This window comes from Dryobates pubescens, chromosome 8 (assembly GCF_014839835.1).
Source record: "Dryobates pubescens isolate bDryPub1 chromosome 8, bDryPub1.pri, whole genome shotgun sequence".
In the NCBI taxonomy this organism is placed as follows: Eukaryota; Metazoa; Chordata; class Aves; order Piciformes; family Picidae; genus Dryobates; species Dryobates pubescens.
In genome coordinates this window covers 29,503,901-29,529,546 of record NC_071619.1, presented here as the reverse complement: position 1 = coordinate 29,529,546, position 25,646 = coordinate 29,503,901, and the positions used below count along the sequence as shown (strand labels likewise).

The 25,646-nt window shown below is 40.9% G+C and overlaps 1 protein-coding gene across 4 annotated transcripts in view; it reads right to left on the bottom strand.

Annotated features, from left to right (window-relative positions):
• FRMPD4 (FERM and PDZ domain containing 4) overlaps positions 1 to 25,646 on the bottom strand; it is a 350,428-nt gene that overhangs the window by 133,332 nt on the left and 191,450 nt on the right. The window lies entirely within an intron of this gene.

Here is a 25,646-nt window from a genome sequence, read left to right as displayed (position 1 = left end):
AATGGAATGGAATGGAATGGAATGGAATGGAATGGAATGGAATGGAATGGAATGGAATGGAATGGAATGGAATGGAATAGACCAGGTTGGAAGAGACCTTTGAGATCGAGTCCAACCTATCACCCAACACCACCTAATCAACCAAACCATGGCACCAAGTACTCCATCCAGTCTCTTTCTAAACACCTCCAGTGATGGTGGCTCCAAGTAGGCAGCAAACAGTGTTTTTCAAACTGGGCTTTGTGATCTACTGTGGCACTGATAGGAGCATTTCAAACATGTCCACAAGTTTACAGGACAAGGTGTCAGATTATACTCCTGCCAAAACATGTGAACATGGTTTCTTTACCTCTTTCTCTGTCAAATAATGTTTGCACAGTCACTTAAAATTCTTCAAGCATCATATTACCAACTGAGGAACAAGCATATCTAGTTGCACATTAAAAGGAAAAAAGGGAGATATGTGAATATATATGTGTGTGTGTATAGACGTATTTATAACACACACACATACACTGCATACATTAAGTACTGCAAATATACATCCTGCAACATACTTTGCTTTCCCACCACACTTCACACTTCTCTTGGTGCCATGGTCTAGCAGGCATGAGGTCTTGGGTGACAGGTTGGACTTGCTGATCTTTGATGTCTTTTCCAACCTTGTTGATTCTATGATGTGTAACTTTCCACAGCTGGGACTCTTCTTCCCAATTTCATCATTTTAGAACCACAATGTCTGGTTTTATTACAAGTTTCAGGATGTTGCCTTTTAATTAAAGCTTCCAGGAACCTTGCCCCTTTTTAATGTTAACTTCCATTCTGATCCAAAAATAAGTTGTGTGGACTCAAAACAGAAAAGGAGATTTTTCAGCTATGAAATGCCATAACAGAAGACTTGCATTGTAACTTCCAAACCTATGCCCTTAGTGAGAGCTCGGACACACTTTTAATTGCCCTTCCATATTTACTCTGAAAAAATAAAAATAATAAATCACCGTCTACATCCCCCAATCACAAAAATTTATAAAACCAACCAACCAAAACCCCTCCAAATTTTGTTCACCAAGGGACAGAAACAGCCACAAGGAGTCTAGCAACAGCGTTAGCAAAAGGCATCCAACGGCAGGTATACAGTAGTAAGGTAGCAGAAGGTCCAAACACTGCATCACTTATCCAGCAATGGAAAAAAACATAGAATCAAATTTAAAGAGAAAGAAGTCACACTAAAAAGTGTAGAGAACCTCTCCTTTTTAGCAAATGTTGCTCAAGGCTTTACTTCTTCCAACACACACAACGAGGCACTGTGTAACGGAGTGGCCTTGCTGCTAAAGAAGCCTTGCCAGTGTTTTCTGATTCCAAATGGTGGTAAAATGCAAGCTACATCCCTGCCCCGCTGAAGTTGCAATTTTTTGTCTTACCCTTTAAAGTGCAACTTTTGAAAGAAACTATCTGTGCCTGCTGCTTTTACAAACCTCCACAAACTCTCCTTCATTGCCTTGTAGAAGGTTTCTTGCAGCTCTTCCCTTCATTTCCTATTCAAAGCAACACCTTTATTTCTTTCCATATGTCAAGGTAAAGACTTTTAAGTTTCTTCTTGTTGGAAGAAGGATTCGAAGAGTAAAGCAGATCAGCTCCTGCAGTATGGGACAGTGACAACTTGATGTGATTCTCCTCCAGGAACAGTTTAAAATCTGGATCTCGAAATCTGACATCTATATTAATTTCTCTCTCAGATCCAGACATATCTTTTTTACATATCTTCTCCCAGTCAATCTCACTGGTAACACCAAAGGACTTTTAAAAGGCATAATCTGTAATGACTGTACAATTGAAGAGCTGAAATGTGACATGAGAGTCCTTCACTAAGCAGCAATAACACCATTTTGTAGCCCGCTTTTGTAACTCCTGCATCCCATTGCCACATCAAGAGGCAATGGTGACTCTAAAGGTCCTGCTGACAAAAATCACCACCCTTCTGAAACAGGTAGCCTTTGCAACCATGCCTTGAAGAAGTAACTCATTCCTCAGAACACACTTCTAGTTGATGGTTTTGAACTGCACAGTTTCTCTGCTGTCACTTCTCTGCACTCTGACCACCACCTGTCATGAAACATGGCACAGTTGGTGATGACCATCCTTCAGCTGCATCCTTTTGAGGAAGCCAGGAGAACATTTGACTCCCAACAGCCTGCATCAGGGAGAGCAAGCCACAATGGTCTTCAAACTTCTTCCCTTCTCTTTTATCAGGCTGAGCAAAGGGTCTCCTGCCACAAGCTCTACAAACTGACAAGAGCCATGGGAGGCATGGGCTGAGCCTCAGTTGAAAGTAGGAAAGAAGTGGTGTGGGGTACAAGTAGGAAGCTTGAGCCTTGCTCTGGCAAGTGAAAGAGCTTCACTTATGTGACCTGGACCTTCCTCTGTACAAAAGCCAAACATCAATTTGCATTTGGCATCTTTGGGTTTAAATTAAACTAAAATGCCTCCCACCCAGCTCTGGTCTCTGGGTCACCATTCTCTGTTAAGGACTTTTGGGTTAGGCATTTCACTGAATCAAAGAATGATAGGGGATGCAGGGGACCTCTAGAGATCATCTAGTCCAACCCCAACTCATGCATGGGGCAGCCACTGAACTGAAATGTTCAGGGCATCTGGCCCTGAGCCCCGCTGTTAAGTTTGAAGCTGTCTTTACCACTGCAAAAGCTGCTCCCTTGCTTCCAGCCCCTGGGGCCTGCCTCCCTAGCACAGCCATAGGTTGCTGTAGTTAGACCTAGCACAGCCTGTTACAGCTTCTGCATAGAGACTGCCCTAAATCAATCACAGAAGTGTCAGCAGCAAAGAGATTTTTTTGCTCCATATTCCTTGCGACTCCTCCATAGTGCTTGTTACTGCACATTCCCTTTTATCTGTTAAAAGGAGGATGATGCTCACTTCCCTTCAGTCTCGTCTCCCAGCTCCTCTGGAGTTTATAAAACTCTGTTGTGATTTTCTTTTGTTGTTGATGCTGTTGCATTTTCCTTCACCTTGCCCCTGTCAAAAACCTCTGGGAAAGCAGCCATCACTCCCTTCCAGGGTTTGCCTTTTATAACTGCTCTACTTCCTTTTGTATTTACTTCCGAGTGTACCTCTCTGCGTGCACCACCTGTATCTTCATTAATATTTACTGTCTGCTGAGGAGGAAGGTGCTTCTCAATTTACTGCCACATTGGCCTCACGTGCTTTACTGCACACAGTCATGAAACAGTGTCTTTCTCCACTCAAACAAGGCAAACTGCATCTGACACCGAATTTCCCTTGCCACCCCTCTACATCGTTCGTTACTCGCTTGGTGCACAAAACAATTTGCAGTTGCACAGATGCATAGCATGATGATCCTTGAATATATTTCTTGGCTCCCTCACCCACCCTCCTTCTCCTGTAGCTTCACTACCACAAACTCAGCAGAGCCAGCAAGCTCAGTGCTCCTTTCCCCCATGCTGCAGCTGGCTTGAAAGCTGCAAAGCAGTGAGGAGAAGCCACCAGCTGGGTTAGCAGGGCAGCAAGGGCAACCTCTGCAGCACCTCTCTCTTTGCAGAGCAGCACAGTCTCTTCCCTCAAGAGGCAGTGGCAAAAGGGGGAAAGCAGGGAAAAGGCACATTAGTTCCAAGGCACAACTCTTCTTCTAACATCGCCCAAGGCACTGAAGCTAAATACTTCCACTAAATAGAAGCACAGGCCTGCAGGCACAGACTTGCTCTGTTTGTGTGCTTTATGAAGCTCTTTTTTTCCTCCTGCAATCTTGGCTTCTTTGATAATTTTCTCAGTTGGTTCTATTTAATCCAATTTCTCCCCTCTTGCCACACTAATCGTCTTTGACTCCTGATCTCTTCTTCTACCCCTTCCTCACACAGCAAGGACCAGGCATGCATTCGTTTCACCATGCTCTGCTTGCTTGCGGAGCATCTCCACTCCCAATTCCCTCCCACACTACACCCCTTACACCAGCCTGAATCCCTCACCAGACTTCAAACCTGCCTCCACAACTTGCGATTCACTCTCTTAAATGAACCTCATTACTCACAAACTAATTCAGCATCCATCCTCCAAGCTGCTCTGAGAAGTGCTCCCCTGCACAGAGGTGCCAGAGCTGTTCCAGGTAAAATGAAGACAGGTGGAATGCTTCCTCACTAACAGCAAATTAAACTACAGGAGCTTCCTTCTCAAATCAAACTTGATCAAATTATTACAGGTCCCAAGTCATCTGTGGATGAGTTCATCAGGCTCTGTTTCATCATCTAGAAGGGATAAAATGTGATTCAAGAAATTCTAAACAGCCTTTAGAGATAAATTGGCAGTGTCCTTGACTGGTGGATACAGTGACTCCACTTCATCATATCCTTCTTCTACTACATTCCCCCAAAGATGTGAAAGTGTGCACACACACACACACATTATCAGAGCTCATTCCGTAAGAAACCTCTCTCTATTGCTCCCACAAGAGGACTGCAGCACTGGGTGCTGAGAGGGATGAGGCAGAGGGCTAGGAAATCTAATTCAGGGATTGTCTGCCCAAGAAGATAAATGGAAAGTGGACTCTGGAAGCCAGTTAAACTGCAGAATGTGGAAAAGAAGAAGAAAACCTATGACTAAAAATGGCATGGTGAGTTACTACTTAGTTCCCAAATAAAGCCAGCTGTTCCTGGCCCTCCTTCTCCTTTCCCAGGATGATGAAACATCAAACATTCCAACATTGTTTAAACAGACAAAACACATCTTAAATATGATAACACACTCCATATACAAAAGCCAAGAATCTCTTAAGGTGAACTTCATCACAAAATCGTGCACCATATTTACCAAGTGGTATGTGGAAAAGTAGGCCAAAGATATTATGAAAGTAGTTGAAAAGTATTGCAAATCAAATTCAGATCAAGGTTAGCAAGACTTTAGATACCAAATTGATCCCAAAATTTTGCCAACACAATCTTTCTAAAGACAAATATTACATGAATGCCTCTCTCTGCAGCAGAACCACAGGCAGGAAACCACCAGAGAAGATTCTGTTCTTTGGGAAGGGCTGTCAGCACCCAAGAGAAATATGGCCACATCTTTCACCAACAATGCAAGAGGACACCTGATTCTTCATAGGGGTGAGAATGTTTTTGAGTCACTGTGAGTTGTTGCATGCCTCCTCTTAATTACATTCAGACTGAAAATGCAACTGCTTCTTTAGTCTTACATACTCATTTAGGAAGTAAAAATAGGACACTAGTTTAATTGGTAGTTCAGAAACAAGCAATCCAGGGCAAAAATTATTGCCAGGGAACCAGTTAGCTGTGTTCACTTTTTATGAGAATGCTTGGAGTTTGGTAGCTTTCTTTTACCTTTGAATGAAACACATGAAATGCAAAGCAAATACCAGGAATGAAAATGCACTGCTTTGGGAACATAACCACCTTGAGTCACAAAAAGGTCAGTGGTGTGAAACCCCAGTGCTCATTCTAAAGCATGTCATCACCAGGCAATATTTCATCCCATATATTCTCAAGAAAAAAAAAACTGTATTTTCAACTGTTAAGATACCTGTCTGAGTGCATACTGCACCTACCAAGGGCAGCCCAGTTAAGATGTTTTAATTCATTCACCTGGAAGCACTGGGCACAAGTAAACTAAACTCTCTGTTAGCATATGAAAAAGCAGGAAAACAGTAAAAAAAAAACCACATCCAATTTGTACTTTCATTGAATTCAGCTCATAAGGGATATCACTCTGCTTCCTCAGCACCAGCTCAAATGATCCAATTAGTTTAAAGTGATTGGACCAAAGTTAAATAGGGAGAAAGAAAGGGGTGAGGGGGGATACAAAGATGTATCCTTTCTTTCCTCCATTTGTATGGAGAGGGAAGTAAAGAAACATCCAGGAAAACCAATCCAAAAGCTGGGATAGTCCAAACTTAGCTAGGGTCCCTGTTTATGAAAAGCCATGTTAATAGTCTGTGTCGTAACTACTATGAGACACCCAGATCCATTTTTCAAGGCATTATTGTGAAAGTGATGATTTCACTCCCAAACCCAATTCCTGGGAGCAGGGCATGACTGGCCAGGCCACAAGACAGCAGATAAGACACTGTCCCACAAGCCCCAAGGCAAGGCTGGCCCTGGAGCATGGACACCCACAAGACACATGATGCTTGGGTTAAGAGGAACCTCAAGAAAAAGCCTGACTCTGCTGATTTTACAAGTACCAGGAAACATTATTTTAGACTTTATCTCAGCTATTGCTAAGTGTCATTCTTCCAGAGTTCATTTTATTAATACCCTGAAACTGTGTGCTATAATAGAACAGATGAATTAGCCTATTTTAAATCTTGCTTGGCAACAGAGCAACAAATTATACTTGGATCCCACAAGGACAAAGTCGTTATAGAGGCCACTCAGTCATACTCTGAGACATCTGCTCATGCAGTTTTGAAAGCTCCCTGAAGCTGAAGAACACATTTTATTTACATCTAGCAGCAAGATGAGATAGCACGGGCCCAGGTGACAGCAGAGTGGCACCAACCATGAACTCCCTTCGTGGTGGTCATACCCCCATAGCCTCTGGCAAGCCATGAGAGGTGTGAGTAACAGAACAGGGCATGCACCACGTCCTGGACATGTACTCTGTAAGAGCAGAGAGTAAATGGCTAAGTGCAAAGGCTTTGATTCTTCATTAAAAGAAACATGCAAATAAAACAAACACCCCAAACACCTCCTGTGCAGCACAGACCCTCAGAGATGCTTTCCCAAATAGAAGGGAACAGAAGTACAGTAGCTGCACTTGTAATTTTCTCTCCAAGAGTCTGTCTTCAGATAAGGATAATTTATCTCATACTGGATGAAACATTAGTATTTCCAGATCTGTGTTTTGATGCTTTTATCCTTCTGTTTCCTTGGTAGAGATCAGAAGTCCTCTTACAGCAGTGCCAAGCCATAGCAAATGCAGCACCAGCACTGTATTGTTTTCCTAAAAGCTACGTGCTTGAAGCCCTTGAATCAATTCTCTATTGATTACTTACAAAAGCACTTTGGAGAGACTTCACTTCTCCCTAAATAGCTATCTGTTTTGCTTAATTGAGATTTTTAAATCCTTCTCTTCCAAATCTCATCTTTCACGTCAAAATGATATCCAGAGTGCATCTAAGACGTATCAAACTCGCCCCTTCCACCAGCCTGCAGCCCCTTATTTAGCTGCCATCTTGAGTTGCATGAAGTCATGCTGAGATGCTGCACAGAGAAGAAGCAGAACAAGCATGAAATACCATGAGTAAAATTTTCATTTCTGAGTTAAGGGAATCAGTTGAATGGTGCACCAGAACAGATATGAATCTTGGGCATTCTGTATTCTTCTCCTTTCGTGGAGCAGCAGTAAAGCAAGGAGTCATTTTTGCCTTGGAAAGGAATGACAAGCTGAAACATGCCTTCAGGTATCACATTCTTCATTTCTCTTAGTCAGCAGGATTTGTTTAGTTTAGCTGAGACTAAACTTGTTTTAGTGGCATCAATGACAAAAATGAAAGGTAGACACTGGAAGAGAAACTGCCATTGGAATGGACTGCCCATGAAGCACTTAGTGTCATGGTCTAGTTGACTAGTTAGGGTTGGGTGCTCAGTTGGACTTGATGATCTTGGAGGTTTCTTTCAACCTGGTTGATTCTGTGAGATTTAAGCAGAGACAAACCAGCAGTAGACCCCATAGCTTCCCTCACTCTTCTTCTGCCATTTAACATACAAATGCCTTCCTGAAGAAACTTCTGAGGGCAGATCTCTATCTAATCAGAAAACAGTAGAATGAGAGTCAGTGACTGCAAATGATAACTAGAAAATTAAAATGAAATGAAAAATGAGGGCTACATTTTTATCATTATAGAACAGGTGATTAGTCAGGGGAATCCCTTCCACACATTAAATAAAACTTGGAGGTCATTTAAAACCAAACCAAAACACAAAACCACCACCAAGAGCATAAGCACAACAGAAAATACAGGCACCATGAAGAAATCAACAAGTGCAAAATTTTTGACTGTGCTAGAAGTCAAAGCAAGAGATCAAATTAGTTCCCAAACTTTACCAGGTGATCCATGACAGCTTAAACAAAAAAGAAGATAAGATGATTTAAGACATTCTTAATGTAAGCCAGCATGAATCTGTGGCAAGCAGGCCAGTCTTTGCTTCAGACCTAATCTGAGTTAAAATTTAACAACTGGATATCTGAGAAATTGTGCAGCTTCCACAATCAGTGGATGGCTTCAGGGGAAGCACACAGAAAACCAGTGAAGAGAAGGAGGAATGGTTATTTCCCAATTAGATCAAAATGGAATAAAGCAGAGAAATTGAAGGAAAATTCAAGTTACACTATGCCACTGAAAAGAAAGAGGCTTGACTAGTCTTTGTTAAACTAACACTTAGAGAAGGAATGCACAGAGAGGATGTAATGGTGAAATGTGAAGACAATCCTAGTTCAGTGAGCTTCCTTATCTCAGTGACATTCATACATGATAGATCTTGATAAGTAACAACACAAAATGTTCAGTTAAGATTCTTCACCCTTCTAGGCACAGAATTACAGAATGGTTGCAAATATAAACACCTTACTCAAGGACTATACATTCCTTGCTCTATGCAACCTGTGACCCAACTTCAGAGGCTGCAGTGAAAAACTCCAGTATTGCTTGTGTCTACAATTGCTGAAGCTCATCCAAGGCTACCAGTAGTCTGCTCTGTCTGACAGAAAAGCTAGCCCTAGACCATGCTCCTCTGACACTATCTGAAAACAGTCATCCAATGTTCACATTAGGCTTTTCCCAAACACTTCAGATCTGCCATGAATAGACAAAACATCTTCAAATCACATTCTGCCTGGAAATCTGACAAACCTACTGGATTAAAATCTGTTTTGTTTAAAGCAAAGCAGTTGGAAGCTAAACTGCTTTGAATTTGACTATTTATAACATAACTGAGACCTTAATGTATAATCAAAGAATCATAGAATTGTTTTGATTGGAAGAGACTTCTAAGATTAATGCATTCAACCACCAACCTAAGTCCACTGTGATCATTAAACCATATCCCAGAGTGCCATGGCCACATGTTTTTTGAACGTGTCCAGGGACTCTGACTCCACCACCTCCCAGGGTATCCTATTCTGACCACGCTTTCTGCAAAGGAATTTATCCTAATATCCAAGCTAAAATCTCCCTGGCACAATTTCAGGATCTTTCCTCTCATCCTATCACTAGAGATAAGAGACCAACCCCCACCTCACTCCAACCTCCTTTCATGTAGCGGTACAGAGCAATGAGGTCTCATCTCAGCCTCCTCTTCTCCAGACTAATCAATCCCAGTTCCCCCAGCCACTCCTCAGAAGTCCTGTTCTCCAGGCCCCTCACCAGCTTTGTTGCCCTCCTCTGGACATGCTCCAGCAACTCAATGTCTTTCATGTGAGTGGCCCAAACTAAACACAGTTTCTGAGTTGTGGTCTCGTAAGTGCGCTCGCTTCCCTGCTCTTGTTGAGCAGAGATGTGAATATGAATACACAAACACAACCCATTACACAGAAAAAAACCCAAACATATGAGCTTCTGAATTCCCTGTCATTCCTTCAATGGTCATCTTGTTTTCTAAGCATAGAAATGTTTTCAGGAAAGGCAGCATTGACAGCACTAGCAAATTCAGATTAAAACCATAAGCTTCCTCTTATTATTTCGCAGCAGCACCGTATGTCAACTCATTGGAAAGCTTTCGCAATGTTCCTGCATTCGCTGTGTCTTCATGCTGCAAAATTACTGCTAAAATTCAGATTAAAGTACAGCAAATGTTATGCTTCTGTCTGCACTTACTCGTCCCTAGTTTTCACTCAAATTTGGAGAGATCAATCTAATACTCCATGGAAATAAACCAAGTACTCTGTTATTCAAGCCAATGTAGCATCCTCTAGCTGACTGTCAACCATTTTTGGATATCTTTGTTTTTTTAGTCAAGAATATCCTGATGTGCCCTACATTACCTTTAACTCAAACACACCATGCTGCTTTTTTGCCAGGCAAAATCTGATCAAAGAAGCCAGTCAAAAAAATGTTCATTTCATGCTGAAGATCTTAAATTTAAAAACACAAATATGGAATACAAAGCCTACATAAAAGAGCAGCCTCATGCCTAGAGACTGCCTATCATATGCTGCTGCTGCTGCTACACAGGAAGGAGCCTGAGCCAAGTCAGGCCAAGAAGGGCTGAGGCTGATGGAGAGATGCATCTTCCACTATGGCCAAGTGAATGAGTCTTCCTGTTGATCAAGGGCAGTGCAGACACATGCACCCAGCTTTGTTTCCAGCTTCAACTTTGATGTGCGAACAGGAAAACCTCTCCCACACTGAAACATTAAGCAATCTTGACTGTCAGAGTTTGAAAGATGGCAAATTAGCACTAAATGAAACAAGGGTACTTATTGCTAGACATTAATCCCTGGCATACCTGGCAGTTATGGGGATGAAGAATAAGTTGTGCACGATCCAGTTCAGACCAGGAGAGAAGAGAAACTACACACATACTGCACAACACACACAGCTCAGGGTGTTACTCCAATTGTAACTAACCTGTAACACCTGTAGCTGCAGATTATGAGAAAAGAGAAGATATATACTGCTGCCATCCACCATCTTGCAAGAACTGTGTTAAAACTGAGTTCTTAAGAGTACTTATGCACAGCACTATACCCACTCAGCTCTCCATGATCTATGGCGAAACAAAAACCATTTTAAAATTCAAATAATGGGATTACAGAGGGACAAGAGAACAGTATCTGCCTGGAACAAATTGACCTGTACAGAACAAATTCATGGCTCTTCACTCACAGCATGATGCACTCAGAATCCAGACAAATTTATTCAGGCAAACTAATAAATTTCTCCGTGATGTATGCAGCACTGTTTCTATGATCAAATGTTAAATAAACATGCTACCAACTGTTTAATAGGGATTTTGATGACATTGCCTATACTCTGTCAATTCTTCAGTACAACTACCTGAAGGGAGGTTGTAGCCAGGTGGGGGTTGGTCTCTTCTCCCAGGCAACCACCAACAGAACAAGAGGACACAGTCTCAAGCTGCACCAGGGGAAGTTTAGGCTGGATGTTAGGAAGAAATTCTTCACAGAAAGAGTGATTTGCCATTGGAATGTGCTGTCCAGAGAGGTGGTGGAGTCACTATCCCTGAAGGTGTTTAGGAAGAGACTGGATGAGGCACTTGGTGCCATGTTTTAGTTGATTAGATGGTGTTGGGTGATAGGTTGGACTTGATCATCTCAAAGGTCTCTTCCAACCTGGTTAATTCTGTTCTGTTCTATTCTAATTCAAGTTGAGAGCTTTCAAACACCTACAACTGAAAGAATTGAAATAATTTGTCCCTGTGAAATTGTAACTTCTTATGCTTGTTTGATTCCACTGTCCTGTGTGAAGATCTAATTTATTTTTGAGACACTACTTTCCCCCCACCCTGATTCTAATATCGGTTCTACCAAAGGCAACAATTTCCTAATGTCTAGAGTTATGAAACTTTCATTAGCATATGCTTTAGATGATCTCCAGGTGCATCACCACTGAGTAATGTAATTATGCCAAATTAATGCAACGTGTCATTATACATTCTCTTTCCTTATTAATGAATTGCTATATAAAACTTCCTATTAATACACAGAAATCTCAGCTTCTTTCTTCACAATATGATCTGAAATTGCATTTTCTTGCTTCAGGTACAGAACCTGGAACACAGTGGCAATAGAATCCAGTTTTATATATGATGGTAACTAAAGGAAAAACAATAATAACTTGTAAAGCAGAACTCTGGGCTGCAAGGCACAAGATTTGTTTAAAAATAGAGCAGTAATTACTGAAATTATTGTGATGAAAAGCCAACCTTCTTCACTTTTTAACAGGACTACATGGGTAATTCAGCACACACTAAAATACCACACTGCTGGGCTTTATTTATTTTTTTTTTTTAAAGAAAATTAAAAAAAACTGCAAAAAGCAACTATTACAACAACCACCACAAAGAGAACAGAATCCTATGTTCTTCTCTAAATCTGGCAGTTTTGGGTATATATTCCTCAGATTACAACTGGCTGTTCCACTGGGAACTAAAGAGCACTTTCCCCTTTTATGCTTTTTGGCCTTCTACAGTGGTATTTTACTTTTTTTAACTTAGTTGAGGCCTGTGTAAGAAAAGATAGGTTGGCTGCCCATGTATTAGAATTTTCTAAATTCTGGTACTATTGGTGTTCAAGAGCAGCAATTGCTTTTGAAACAATCATGTTGCATACACAGTACGATAATCAGCACACAGGCTTACACTTAGCACCCTGATTTGGCATGATGCTATTCAAAGTATTCCCCTACATCTGTTTTATTTTCAGCTATTAACAATTGAGGAAAATCCAGAAGAAGTAGCCTTAGAGGAGTAATCTCCTGAGGTTTCCTCTACTCTCAATGGCCTGAAGATTTTTCTGGGAGCAGACCAGCAGAGGAAGGTGGAACACTATTTCCTAGAAGAGCTTCCACCTTCTCTCCAGTCATTACAGGGGGACTCTACAAAGACCAGACTCCCAGACTGAAAATTCATCATGGGAATATGGCTCTTTGTTTTCACATTAGCAGCTCAAGAACCTCACAGTTCAAATATGAAAGTTAATGCTACCTTATACCAAAGCAAACAGGAATCAAAACCACTGCTAAGTGAGATTCTTCAGAGACAGATGAAGTGCTCTTAAATCTTCTTACTTGGAGAGCTGAATAAGACGAAGTGCACTCATACAGAGGTGCTCATTAGTAAGATAAAAACCAAAGTTTCTCAGCACTGCTCTTTGTGGTCTGAAATGAAGAAGAGCAGATCTTGCAGGTCTCATCTGAAAATATATTCAGTTTTGACTGAATACAAGTCTGTAGGAGGGAAGAATGAATTAACATCTGGTATTAGTAATACCTTTCCAGAACCGGCAAATAAGGATTTTTATTTAGTCTAAATAAACTTGTGTCATAAGAAAAATCCTCAACATTAGTAGCTATATAGTGGAAGAAATAAGATTAGACTGAAAGATGAAGTAACAAAAGGAAACAACAGCCTCCAGAAACATTTTTCTTGCAATAGAACAGAATAGAATAGAATTATGCAAGACTAACATATTACCCAAGATCCTTATCTGGTTAAGACAAAACCAGCTGAAATCCAAAGGCGGCCCTGAGTCATTAGACAGTTTTGAAGGATCATCTGCATTGAGCTTTTGGCTAAATGAGTTATTAATGTTTTTCATGGATGATGTGAAGCCATTTTTAAGCAATTAGTCTGCAAGCATTATCAACAGCCTATCTGCTGAGAGTTACCTGTGCACTCTTCAAAACCAATGTTATGTATCTAGTGAAGGCTATACAAACCTGGTTTACACTTCAAAAGGGAGTCATCACGAGAATTAAAGCCTTAACATTTATTCTGCCGACTGACTTGATTTGAAAGGAAAAGCTATAGAGGTTCAATGGGACAAGAATCTTCTTTTCAAAGAGCAATTTTTCAAACCTTTCAAAGATTTCAGGCATTGACTCAGATCCACACTTGAATATTCTTTGCCATCAAACATTGCCACCTCAACATCTCAGGGAATAAGCATTATTCACTAAATGCAATTGCTTTCTTACAGGCCCCCCTTTTTGCTGCTTCTTCTTTTTTTCTTTTCTTTTTTTGAAAAATAGGAACAGCTCTGCTCCCAAACCACAGAAGACTGCTCACAGACTCTGGATGCTTCACAAGTTCCAGCTAAGCCACTCAGACAATGCAATTCCACGTTCACTCGCAGTAGTTTTGCCAGACACGAAAAATAGGTTTCATGAGGTTTAATTTGCTTTGGGAATTAATCTGTAACACAGATAGAGGCTCCATCCATAAAGGTTAAGAGGCAAAACCAACACTAAAGTTCTGACTGTGCCTATCACAGTATAAATACATTATTACAGCGAAAGCTTTATAAGTGTCAAAAATAACTCAGAAAACTTCTTATGGGTACAGCTTCACAATTGTCTGTAGGGAATACATGGAGAGGGCAACAAGGAATAGTGCTGAAAGGCTACAATACTGACTTCTTGAGCATCCTCTGCTCAAGCAATGCATGATAAACATGACAGAATTAATTAAGAGAGAGTTGGCAGCAAAGTCAGAAGCTATAAAATCCAGACAGCTTTTTGTATAATCACATAATAATGAAGGGAAAAGCAGCAAATACATTTGTCTAGCACTGAGATACAATGTTCAAATATTCAGAAGAGCAGAAGCTGTTTAAAGCTCATCTACAGCAAGAGATTAACATTTGTTTTCTTGATGTGTGCACCACTTAATTTCTTCCTGGAACTATCCATGTAGTTTTTAAATTGGCCAATCATATAGCGTTCAATACTATCTCCACATAATAAGCAATCAATAAGACCTCACTGACTCTTAGTATTTTCATTCTCATTTGCAGATACAACCATCTCTATGAAAAACCCTGTTAAACAGTACCATAAAATTACATCCATAGTAATACCACCAGACATTTTGTGACTAGCAGCCAGTTCTTGCAGGCTGTACACACTTTCTCCACCCCCACACAGTATTAAGCTGGAGTGCTGACATCAACACCTTGCTTCTCAACCTTGTACCAGTTGTCAGATAAGGAAGAGCCTTTGGTTGATTGCTGTTCTTACCAGAAACCTGTACCAGAAGCTTGCATTTACTCAGTCCAACTGAAAATAAACAAACACAAACTTTCAAATCCCAAAGGAATTTCTTGCACACACTGCACCCAGTTTTCCTCCAGTACGTTGATGAAAAAGCAGAGGCACACACTGCAGCTAAAGAGCTGACTGAAAAACAATGACCATGAACAGTGCACCAGAGGATGGTTCCTCGAGCTGTGCTGCACAGTGGGTTTTTTTCCTCCCAGCTAAAATGAAATCAGAAACTTAATCACTAGTCTCAATCAGACTAATCTTATATAAGCATAGGTCAATTTAAAGGCTCAGTGGGAAATTTTCCTTTGCCAAAGACCACACATCATTTTCCAGGAAAATATGGTTCCTTGATTTGAACCAGAATTTTTGAAATCATTTTATTCCTTACACAGGAATATTTACTTTTGCATTTTCAGATTGTACCACAGGCAGTCACAGCCAAATACTCAGTTAAAACACACTTGTGCGTAACACAGGCAACATCTGATTAATAACTTGTAGCCTATACCTCAAAGAATCCTTGAAAAACCCAAACCTCTCATAGCAGAAATTATTTTAATATGCATGATTAGTAAAGTTTCAGTTTTGTTCTGTATGTAAAAGGAAAGGGTATGAATGCAAAAGAATGGAGCCTTCACATTAAGATTTTTTTACTCAGTTTCATTTTGTGGTACTTTACACATTGATAACCATACATTTTCATCATATTTTGGGGGACCAGATATTTTCCCCATCAAGGAATGCAAACAGCACAAAGAGATTCTTTGGCAAAAATCCTACTTTTGACATTAATTTCACAATCCCTCATGTTTGTAGAGAAGTACAGAATACAGAATTCACCAGGTTGGAAAGGACCTTCAAGATCATCGAGTCCAACCTACCACCCAACGCCATCTAATCAACTAAACCATGGCACTAAGTGCCTCATCCAGTCTGTTTTTAAACACTTCCAGTGATGGTGACTACACCACCTCCCTGGGCAGCACATTCCAATAGCCAGTCACTCGGTCTGTGAAGAATTTCTTCCTAACATTACAAATGTGGTGATGTTTTGCCATTACTCCACACTAATTCAGTTAATTCATCACAGCTTGGCTCAATAACCTCTTTCGCTTCCCGTAATCTTTTATTTCCTAGTGACACATCAGCTTTGAACTTTATTTAGCTTAAAACTAGTTGCCTTGCAAAACAAAGTGCTCAATTGTTAATTATATTTTGCCCTTTATACTGTAATTTCACTTCAAGGAACTCAAAATGGCTTAGTGACCTTAAAAAATTATGCTGCTAATGCCACTTCGTCCGCATCTGCTTTAATAGTGGGGAAATTGCAGCATGGGCAAAGACAAAGGGGCAAGATGACTCAAGAGCTTTCCACGCTGATCAGAAGCAACACCTCACAACAGCTGCCCCCTTCTCCACTCCCAGAACTGAATCCTGTCAGCCGCACCAAGGCATCTCCAGCTGCATTTTCTTTTGAGGGCTTTACTTAAGTAGATAAGCAAAACCCAAGAAATTCTCCAGCTCCTTTCTAGGGCCTAGGCCCACATACCTGGGAAAGGTGTGCACAAAAAGGAAGAGGAAAGGTTTACCTGGAAGCTATCAGATGATTGGTACCCTATGCATAAGTCATACACGTCACACATCTCTGACTTTGACACAGCAGTGGGAAATGAATGGCACAGGGGCACAAACTGCACCCAAGTGCCGCCCAGTTCTTGCTACCTCTTTTATTTGCAGACTTTGGATTCTGTCCCTGTACATGTCTGTATTTGGTGGTCCTTTCCTCAGAAGACTGCAAGGGGAGCAAACTTACTCGGGATACAGCCCTTCCCTGCTGCTTCCCTGCACCATCACAACTGACACAGGTATAACAGTATCTCCACAAAGGCACCGGGAGCAAAGAACTGCTGCTCTAACAACTCCCAGCAGGGAACTACCAGTGAACTACCATCTGAATAAATTCCCACTGAAGCTCATTTGAATGTAAAGACTAAATAAACAAATAGCCCCACCTTTACTTTACTTAAGCTTTTTGATCTGACATGACATGAAATATCAAGGTTTTCCAAGGGTTCTCTTCATCTGTAGGTTACAATGTAATGCTCATGAGAATTTAAAGTATTTGCTCTCTGTTTTCAAATGACAAGCACATAAAGCATTTTCTGGAATTTAACTCTTTGGTTTTGGTCTGCTCACTCTTTTTCAGGTTTCAGTGGTCCCCTGGGAAACATTTTCACAGTTGAAAGCATGCAGTGTCACCTGTTATTCCCCATTTCAAAATCTTAGACTGTAGTGCAGGAACACACATGAATCATTTATTACTGTATAAATACATGAAAAATTAACAGCCCAGATAGAATTCCAGGGCATCCAATTAATGAGCTAGGACTCAAGCCTAGGAGTATCATGTCATTACAATTGCATAGATATAAATTAGTGTCCAGAGAGCTTCATCAAAGGAGACCTGTTCCTGTGAAACCAGCACATCAGACCTGTGAATAAGTATCCAAACCCCATTTACCTTCCAGAGGTAGAGGAAACAATCTTTCTTCCTAATTACAAGCTTGTTGTGGAAGACTGAAAATCCCATCTTAAGCTTTTACAGACAAGAATGCAAAAAGCAAATGTCATCAAGTATATGGTAAACTTCCTTTCATTTTCAGTTAGTTTAAAAAGCAAACCCACTAACTCCAAAGGAGAGAATGCTTGGCAATTCTCAAAATGTTTGGATACACTCTGCAAATGGCAATTAAAGCCATGCTGCCCGCTGCAAGCACCAGCTGATACAACACATCCCAACACCACAGCTAACAGAAAAATAATAAAAAGCAAGAGGGAAATGATGTAATTATTTTGTTCCAGTGTTCTGAATTGTCATCTGCTTTCACAATCATGAGTACATATAATTGCATTTACACAGACTAAGTGGGGCAATACAACCACATCTATTTCAAGGACTACTGCAATCAGGGCATCTCTTGTAGTTTGACCAGAAAGTCTGTGCCAATGCCAACTTTATGCGAATGACACTCTGAAGCACCTACAGGAAAGCCTTAAAGTAGTTCTTTCTTAGAATCAGTAATTTTTCTTCTCATCAGTGGTAATTTAAAAGCTTTTTGTATTCATCCCATCACCATATCCCATCGAGAATAATGGAAAGAGCTCAAAATGAATAATAAAAGCAGGAGGACTGGTTGCCTTTGGAAGGGGGAGGGCAGACAGGTGAGAAGAGGCTGGTGGAGGACACATCATCAAGACACTAGTAAGGCAATTGTCATAACATAAGCCCTGTGCCACAAAGCACGAGTTTCTAGAGAAGGCATTCATGTATTTCCAGAAAAAAAATAAAGATGTAAGATGTCGAGCTGGAAGAGATCAATAATCAGTTGAAACATTAACTCCTAGCAGTGCAGCGTTTTAAAAATGCATTTCCATGTGACTTAGGGAATAATGAGTGACAAATGCTGTGCAAGAATCTCTGATGATCAGGAACAAGTTCTGCTACGACCTGCAAATACTTTACAGTTATGGGCTATGTTTCTGCATTTCCTTAAGCTAGAATGATTGCTCTAATTTATTCCAAATTAATTTATATTTTCCTCAGAGCAATTCACAGAGCTAGTACCAAAAAAAAAAAAAACCACCACCAAGAAAGAAAAATCTGAAGAAATGAAAATCTGACCAGGCTGCTAGAAAACTAGAAACCATGGCATAAGCTTTTATATGGTTCAAAGGAAATGTGTTCACCCACAAGCCAAACAAAACTCCACATACTAGTAAAATGGAAACTACAACACGGAAACAGCACCATGATCTTCTCCACCAGATTGTGAAGACCCTGTTTGGAAATGCTTTACGTTATGAGAAAGCCAGAATTTCTCAGGTCTAATCTCAGTTTCAAGCAATCTGGTTCTGTGAGAGCACATGCATACGCAGATGTATGCATTTCACTGCTAACTGCCTGTGTGTTTGGCCCCTTGACAAAACAAAGTGCTGCTGATCCCCTTCAACTACAGAATCTGATGAGGCTGTCCTGCCCTCCTTGCCTTAGAAAAGCCCAATATCCTCATGTGTCAGACCCTGACACTGCTCATTTCAGGGGAGCACTTAGAAGTTAGAGGGGCAAGGACATTGCTTGCAAAAAGAGTCAGAATGAGACAGACAGACTGAACAAGGAAACCATAATTCAGGCCAAGGCTTTCAACAAGCTGTTCTCATCAAAGCAGGGTTAACTTTGGGTTCCAACCACGAAATTCCCCAGAACTCATACTTTTCACACTAATCCTAACTCCTTCAATCTTCTGGGCCCCTCAGTTTAAGAAGGACATTGAGACACTTGAGTGTGTCCAGAGAAGGGCGATGAGGCTGGGGAGAGGACTCAAGCACAAGCCCTACGAGGAGAGGCTGAGGGATCTGGGATTGTTTAGCCTGGAGAGGAGGATGCTAAGAGGAGACCTCATTGCTCTCTACAACTACCTGAAGGGTGGTTGTAGCCAGGAGGGGGTTGGTCTCTTCTCCCAGGCAACCAGCCCCAGAACAAGAGGACACAGTCTCAAGCTGCACCAGGGGAAGTTTAAACTCAAGGTGAGGAGAAAGTTCTTCACGAGAGAGTCCTGAGCCATTGGAATGTGCTGCCCAGGGAGGTGGTGGAGTCACCGTCCCTGGAGGTGTTCAAGAGGGGACTGGATGTGGCACTTGGTGCCACGGTTTAGTCATGAGGTCTGTGGTGACAGGTTGGACTTGATGATCTTTGAGGTCTCTTCCAACCTTGGTGATTCTGTGAATCTATAAACCTCCAGCTCTGCCAGATGAGACAGAAGTGTTTCAGGGACCCAAAATGTTAAAATGTCAAAAGGAGCACCAACCCAAATTGAGTAAGAAGTACCATAATTCAGGAAGCACACACATCAAGTGAGTAAGTTATGCTTTAATTTAAAGAGGTATATTATTCTGGAATCAAAAGGGACCATTGATGCAAGAGCACTGCCTTTCAGAACAAGAAACAAAATAGGTATCATTAGCTATAAAAAAAGAAGAGAGCAGCTCTTGCAACAGAAAGCAGCATGAGAAGTTGATACAAAAACAGCTGAGGAAGCATGTCTTAAGGCAGAGACTCAGCAAAATAATGTATTATTCATAATATTAGTAGTAACAACAGATGCAAGATAACTTTACAGTAGGTCCTGAAAACTACAAGTTTCACAGACAATGAGGGCATCTAGGTTTTGTTTTCTCTTGTCAACAAATTCTTTGTTCTGGATGATGATAGACTTCCCCAAACTCCTTGCTACTTTCTTATTTCCAGACACTGGGAAGAATAATAAAAAGCAAGAAAAATAAGCAGAAAAACTGGCAGGAGCAAAGGAGCACAAAGCTGTACTTAAAATTAACAACAAAGGAAGACAGAGGAAGAAATGAAAAGGAAGCTCTCAGCTTCTATGAAGAAAGATGCACTGGGTGTAAAACTGATGGAAAAAAAGGCATACCAAATAAATTCTGAATTTACATCAATTAATACCAGCAGCAGTCACCATTACATTATCCCTCATAATAATGACTAATGGCTTCATTATATATTATACTCTGAGGCTAATCATTAGTTTACAATTTCAAGTCTACGAAAGTAAATCAGTGTAAATATTGAGTACCAGATGGGTTGGAGCTGAACTACCTTACTCTGGAGAATCAAATTCTGACTCTCAGGTTCTTTTTATTTATTTATTTATTTAATTACTTTTTAATGCATGAAAAATCAAAATCCACTTACACCCAGTTTGGTGGGAAATGACATCTATTAAACACGGAAGAAAATATGACAAAAGGCTCTGGAGGAATTGGCCCTTTCAAATGTCATAGACTGCAGCTCTCATTTAGGCCAAATGCCCATGCAGTTTACAGTCAGCCCCCTACAATTCCTGCAAAAAAGAACACTTGAAACACAATCAGAGAGTAATTCAGGTTGTAAGGGATTTTGGGAAGTCTTTAGTTAAACCTGCTGGTCAAGGTAAGGTCAGACCTAGTTTCTCCTCAGGGATTTAGCAAGTTTGTCTTGAATACATCAAAGGATGGAAACTGCATAGCCTCTGGCCAACCTACTCCGCTGCTTAATTATCCTCACAATAAAGCTTTCTTTCCTTACACCCAATATGAACCTGCCCTTCTCCACTTTATAGCTATAATCTCTCATTCTCTAGCTACACACACCAGTTCAGCTCTGCCTTCCTCACAGAAGGAGACTCCTGGAGTCTCCACTCCTCCTAAACTGAGCAAATACAGGTCCTTGCATCTATCTTCACAGCTAATGGGAATAACCAACCCTTGTATAACTCTAACCCTTATTCAACATTTACCACTGCACAAAAAAGTATGGTTTTCTTCTTTTTGTTAATAATGCAAATTTCCTGACTTTACAGTCAAGGGAATTATTGCCATTACTTCTGCTGGAGCCAGCGGGTTTATATTCAGACATTTCCTCATGAAATGAGGAACTGAAATCATTAAATGAAAGCACAACTACTCATTTTTTTTAAAATACCAATACTATAACCATGATAGGTTTTAAATAAAACCAGGATCAAATCCATTCTTTCCTTATCTTTTCAAAGGCACTGCAGTCTGTACTGTCAAAACCCAGAAATTACAGCATGTCTCTCAAGTTCATGTGTAAGTTCATATCATCTTAAAGCCTTCCACAGCTTTCTTCCCTCAGCACAAAACACAGGAGTCCAAGAGCAGATAACCAAGAAAAATGAAAGCCAAGTACCAACTCAGTAAAGCCTGTCTGGTATCTACTTAAAAGAATACACTGTGGAGATAAAGGCTGCTAAACTCCATCACAGCCCAAGTAGCTTAAGTGTGCAATGGAAGACCTCGGATAGTGATCTGTCCCTTCAGAAAGAATTTAATTATCCTACTTATGCTGCAACTACCAGTTCATGTTTTGAGAGGGACAAGCACAGGAAAGGGCTTCAAGCTCTGTCTAAAGCCTAAGCATCCTGATCTGACCGCAGAGCCAGTCGTACTTGAGGAGAAGAGGCCCACAACCCACCCCTCTGGGACAGTTCTGGTAATAAGGAACATGACAAATTCAGAAGCTGTGCTGAATCACAGTTGCTTGGACTGAGCAAAATGTGTGATACGACAGCTGCAACAAGATCCTATCTCTCTGCTGCTTTTCTGTGCTGAGTCCAGGGCACCCACCTCCTCAGATAAAACTTCTCAGGCTTCAGAATGAAAAGAGCACGTGAGGAGGGAAAGTACTGCAGAGTGAAATGAAAGGCTTTAAGTGGCAATATATCTATTTTCTATATACTTCACAACTTCTGGAGAAAACCCAAACCAAACCATAGCAAAACAAACCCTCATTAACAAGACTCAAAAGCACCACTGAAGCGATTTTAAGACAACTAATCTGTAGTCCATGCAGTGCACAGCCATGTTACTTATTTTACTGACACCACCAAACAATGCTCTGGAAGATTCAAATGCCTGATTGTGTCTTCTTCAGGCTGATTTGTCCTTGTTTTACTTTGTGTATTTACTGCAAGCGACAGGCAGCATCACAATGCTATTACTACCTTAGCTGCAACAAATCAACAGGATGATGGCCTTGCCACCCAGCTGCTGGACTTTTTTTGTTCTACAATTTAGAGACATCAGGAGAAAAATGATTTTATTTTAAGAGACATCACTTCATAAAAGGTGGATTAAAGCAATTGTATTTTCATGAACAACTAACTCATGCATCAGCTCACAGCAGCACCAAAAACCAAATTATCCTTGCTGAGTTGCTGCAGCCTGGCTCAATAGCATAATGTGGCAATGTTTCAGTATGGTAGTCTCCACCAGAGTGAATTTAATGGCAAATGCTGTGTATCAGCCACAGGGATCAGGACAGCACACAGTAGCTTCAGAGAAGCTTCCCCACCTCGGCCAGGCTCCTGTATGGTGCTGACTTCCTCACTTCTAGGCTCCTGAGCTTCTCCTGCCTCCTTTCCTCATCTGGCTCTGACTACTTTAGCTCTTGACAGAAGAAGACTCCAATGCTCAATACAATAAAGCATCCTTAAATCTGCTTCTCTTCAGCAAAGATTTCTCCTCACAACTTGCTTTTGCAACCACATCCTGTTTTGACTAAACCCTTGAGCTACATGAATGCATTAAAGCATGGTAGACAGACTGCACACATACCTGCAACATAGGCACTTAGGAAAATGAGCATATATATATCAGAGAGCAACACTATTACTGTATGATACTGTATTCAATAACAACCAACAATGAACCAACAGACCATTCACACAGTATAACTTCTCCTCCTTTCAAATGACTCATCTTGTTTGAATGCAAACAAGTTACATTCTGCTTGGAAGTTAACCCACAGAGCAGCAGCAGTTTTCCAGCTCTCTCTGCTCCATGCTCAAAACATTCTTAAAAAAAAAAAAAAAATTAAAAATAAAATTAAAAATCACAGTTTTAGTCACCTTCCATCAAAGAGAAGAGCAAATCAAGGATCCTAACAACCAAAAATAATAATTAAAAAAGCCACATCTATAAGCAGCACACAAAATCTGCATGCAAAGAATGCCGGTGGTAACAAGGCTGCACCAAACAAATCGTCCTGATTTTCTTACAGCTTTCACAGGACTCCATCTGCATACAGATTGAAGAGGCATCATTTCTATAGCACACAGCATCCTGCTGAACATTAATCACCATTACCCACTTACACACTGTAATATGCAAGACTGATTGCTGCTCCACAAGTGCTCCCTGGCTCTCTCAAGCATTCTGCTCTCAATACTACTGCACGCCTCTCCACTATCTTACAAGGAATTCAAAGGAAAACATTGTATTTTCATTCCCCAAAAGGAAATGCAACTCAAATGAGTGGCACATAAGTTCAGACTTATCACTACTCCACAGCAGTTGAGTCAACAGGTCATTTGGGGAACCTTTAGTATTTTTCTGTTTGTTCATTAACCTAAGTAAAGGGGGGGAAACCCCTGAACTCCACATAGTCTAGACAAGGAGTCTTATATTCTGTTGGGTTTGTGTTTAGGGCTTTCTGTTTGCTTTCTTTTTTTCTCCACTTTTATCACCACCTTTTTAAGAATATAAAAAGGTGTCTGCCTAAGGAGGCAGGAGAAGTTTGGCCATGGAGCAGACTGTACCTGCACCTGCTGTACATGGATTGATCTTAGTATCTTATCAAGGCACGCTTAGGCCATTTCAGACACAGAACAAAACACAGCTTTCTATGCCCACTCTTTAAATGACAATAATGTGCTGCCCAGGGGGGTGGTGGAGTCGCCATCACTGGAGGTGTTTAGGAGGAGACTGGATGGGGTGCTTGGTGCCATGGTTCAGTTGATTATATGGTGTTGGATGATGGGTTGGACGTGATGACCTCGAAGGTTTCTTCCAACCTGGTTTATTCTATTCTACACAATATCTGTATCCAAAGTGCAATCATATAAAAGAAACAAAAGAATGGAGAATGTTATTCAACAGTGGAGGGAAGGTAGCAATCACTTGTGCTGTAGTTTCTACCCCTGCCACATCCTAGCTTGTACTTCATACTCTGATGAGGACATGACCTAATTCTCCCCTGTTCAAAAGAAAATCTTGCAGGAGATGATTCTTGATGGATGTTTATTTTACAGCTATACTTGGAGAGATGTAGAGAGGTCAATATACTTGATAGCTGTAAGGCATCTAATTCTGCATGCCAACCACTTTGTCCCCTTTCAGTTGCTGAATCACTTGTCTAATTGAAATGGGATGCTGGATGACCAGCAACTGTACTTGCCACAGTTGACCCTGATGATCAGACACGCAGGCTTCAGATATTAACCTCAAATTGCTGAAGAAGGGACAAGATCATGGAGATGACATCTGTATGAAAGTCAGATGCTGTATGCAGCACTTGTGACACTAAAAAGCTCTGACCAGAATTGTCCCTCCCAGTCCTGATTGAGGGTCTGAAGGGAGGACAGGATTAATCCCTGAGAGCCCTTCCAGTCCTCTGTTCTTCAAGTTCTGCTCCACAGGCACCAAATTGCTTTGGAGGCTCCATCAACTAGCAAAAGGGACCCCAGGATCATTGTCCTTACTGACTTCAACCTTGCACTGTTGCTGCACAAAGCTCATGCACTTCTCTCAAATGTACTTCTGATCCTTGTTAGGCATTCCTTAAACTTTCATCAGGACTTGCCTTTACCTCATGGGATGTCTTGTAGAGACCTAACTGGGAAACAAAGAGGTAGTTGGCTCTGGATTCATCAAAGAGACAGTGCATTATAGTTGGTGATCCTCTTACTAAGTGAGCAACATGGATGTCATCATCATTTGGTTGCATTTACTTCCTCTGGGAGGTGTTAGTCAAAATGATATAGGTCTATGAATGTGTGTGCTCAATGAGAAAGAAGGGTGTTACACCACACTGCCAAAATGCAATTCCCTCTCTCTAATCTATTTGGAAAATATTTAACTTCGTTTCAACATGCAATTAGATTAGGTTCTTATTGGACTATTAAAATCTTCAGAATAACCATCCATCTAAAGCTATTCCACAGCCTGAATTACTGCTGTGTTCTATTTTAATAGAATGGATTTGGTAAGAACCCAAATAACTTTTAATTTTTTTTCTGTAGCTGCCAAATCATAACACAGTAGGTCAGAGAATGCCTGAAGCAAAAAAATAATCCATGATATATTTTTTGTTCCTTCCTTTTCTCCTGCAGGCCTGGGTAATGGATGGGCACCAGCAGTTTCACATGCTGTTCTGCATCACAGGGTTTAGTTAGAATTAGCTCACTGACATCATGAGTTTTTTTCCATACTTATATTGATTAATGAGGGAAGCAGACTAGTGTAG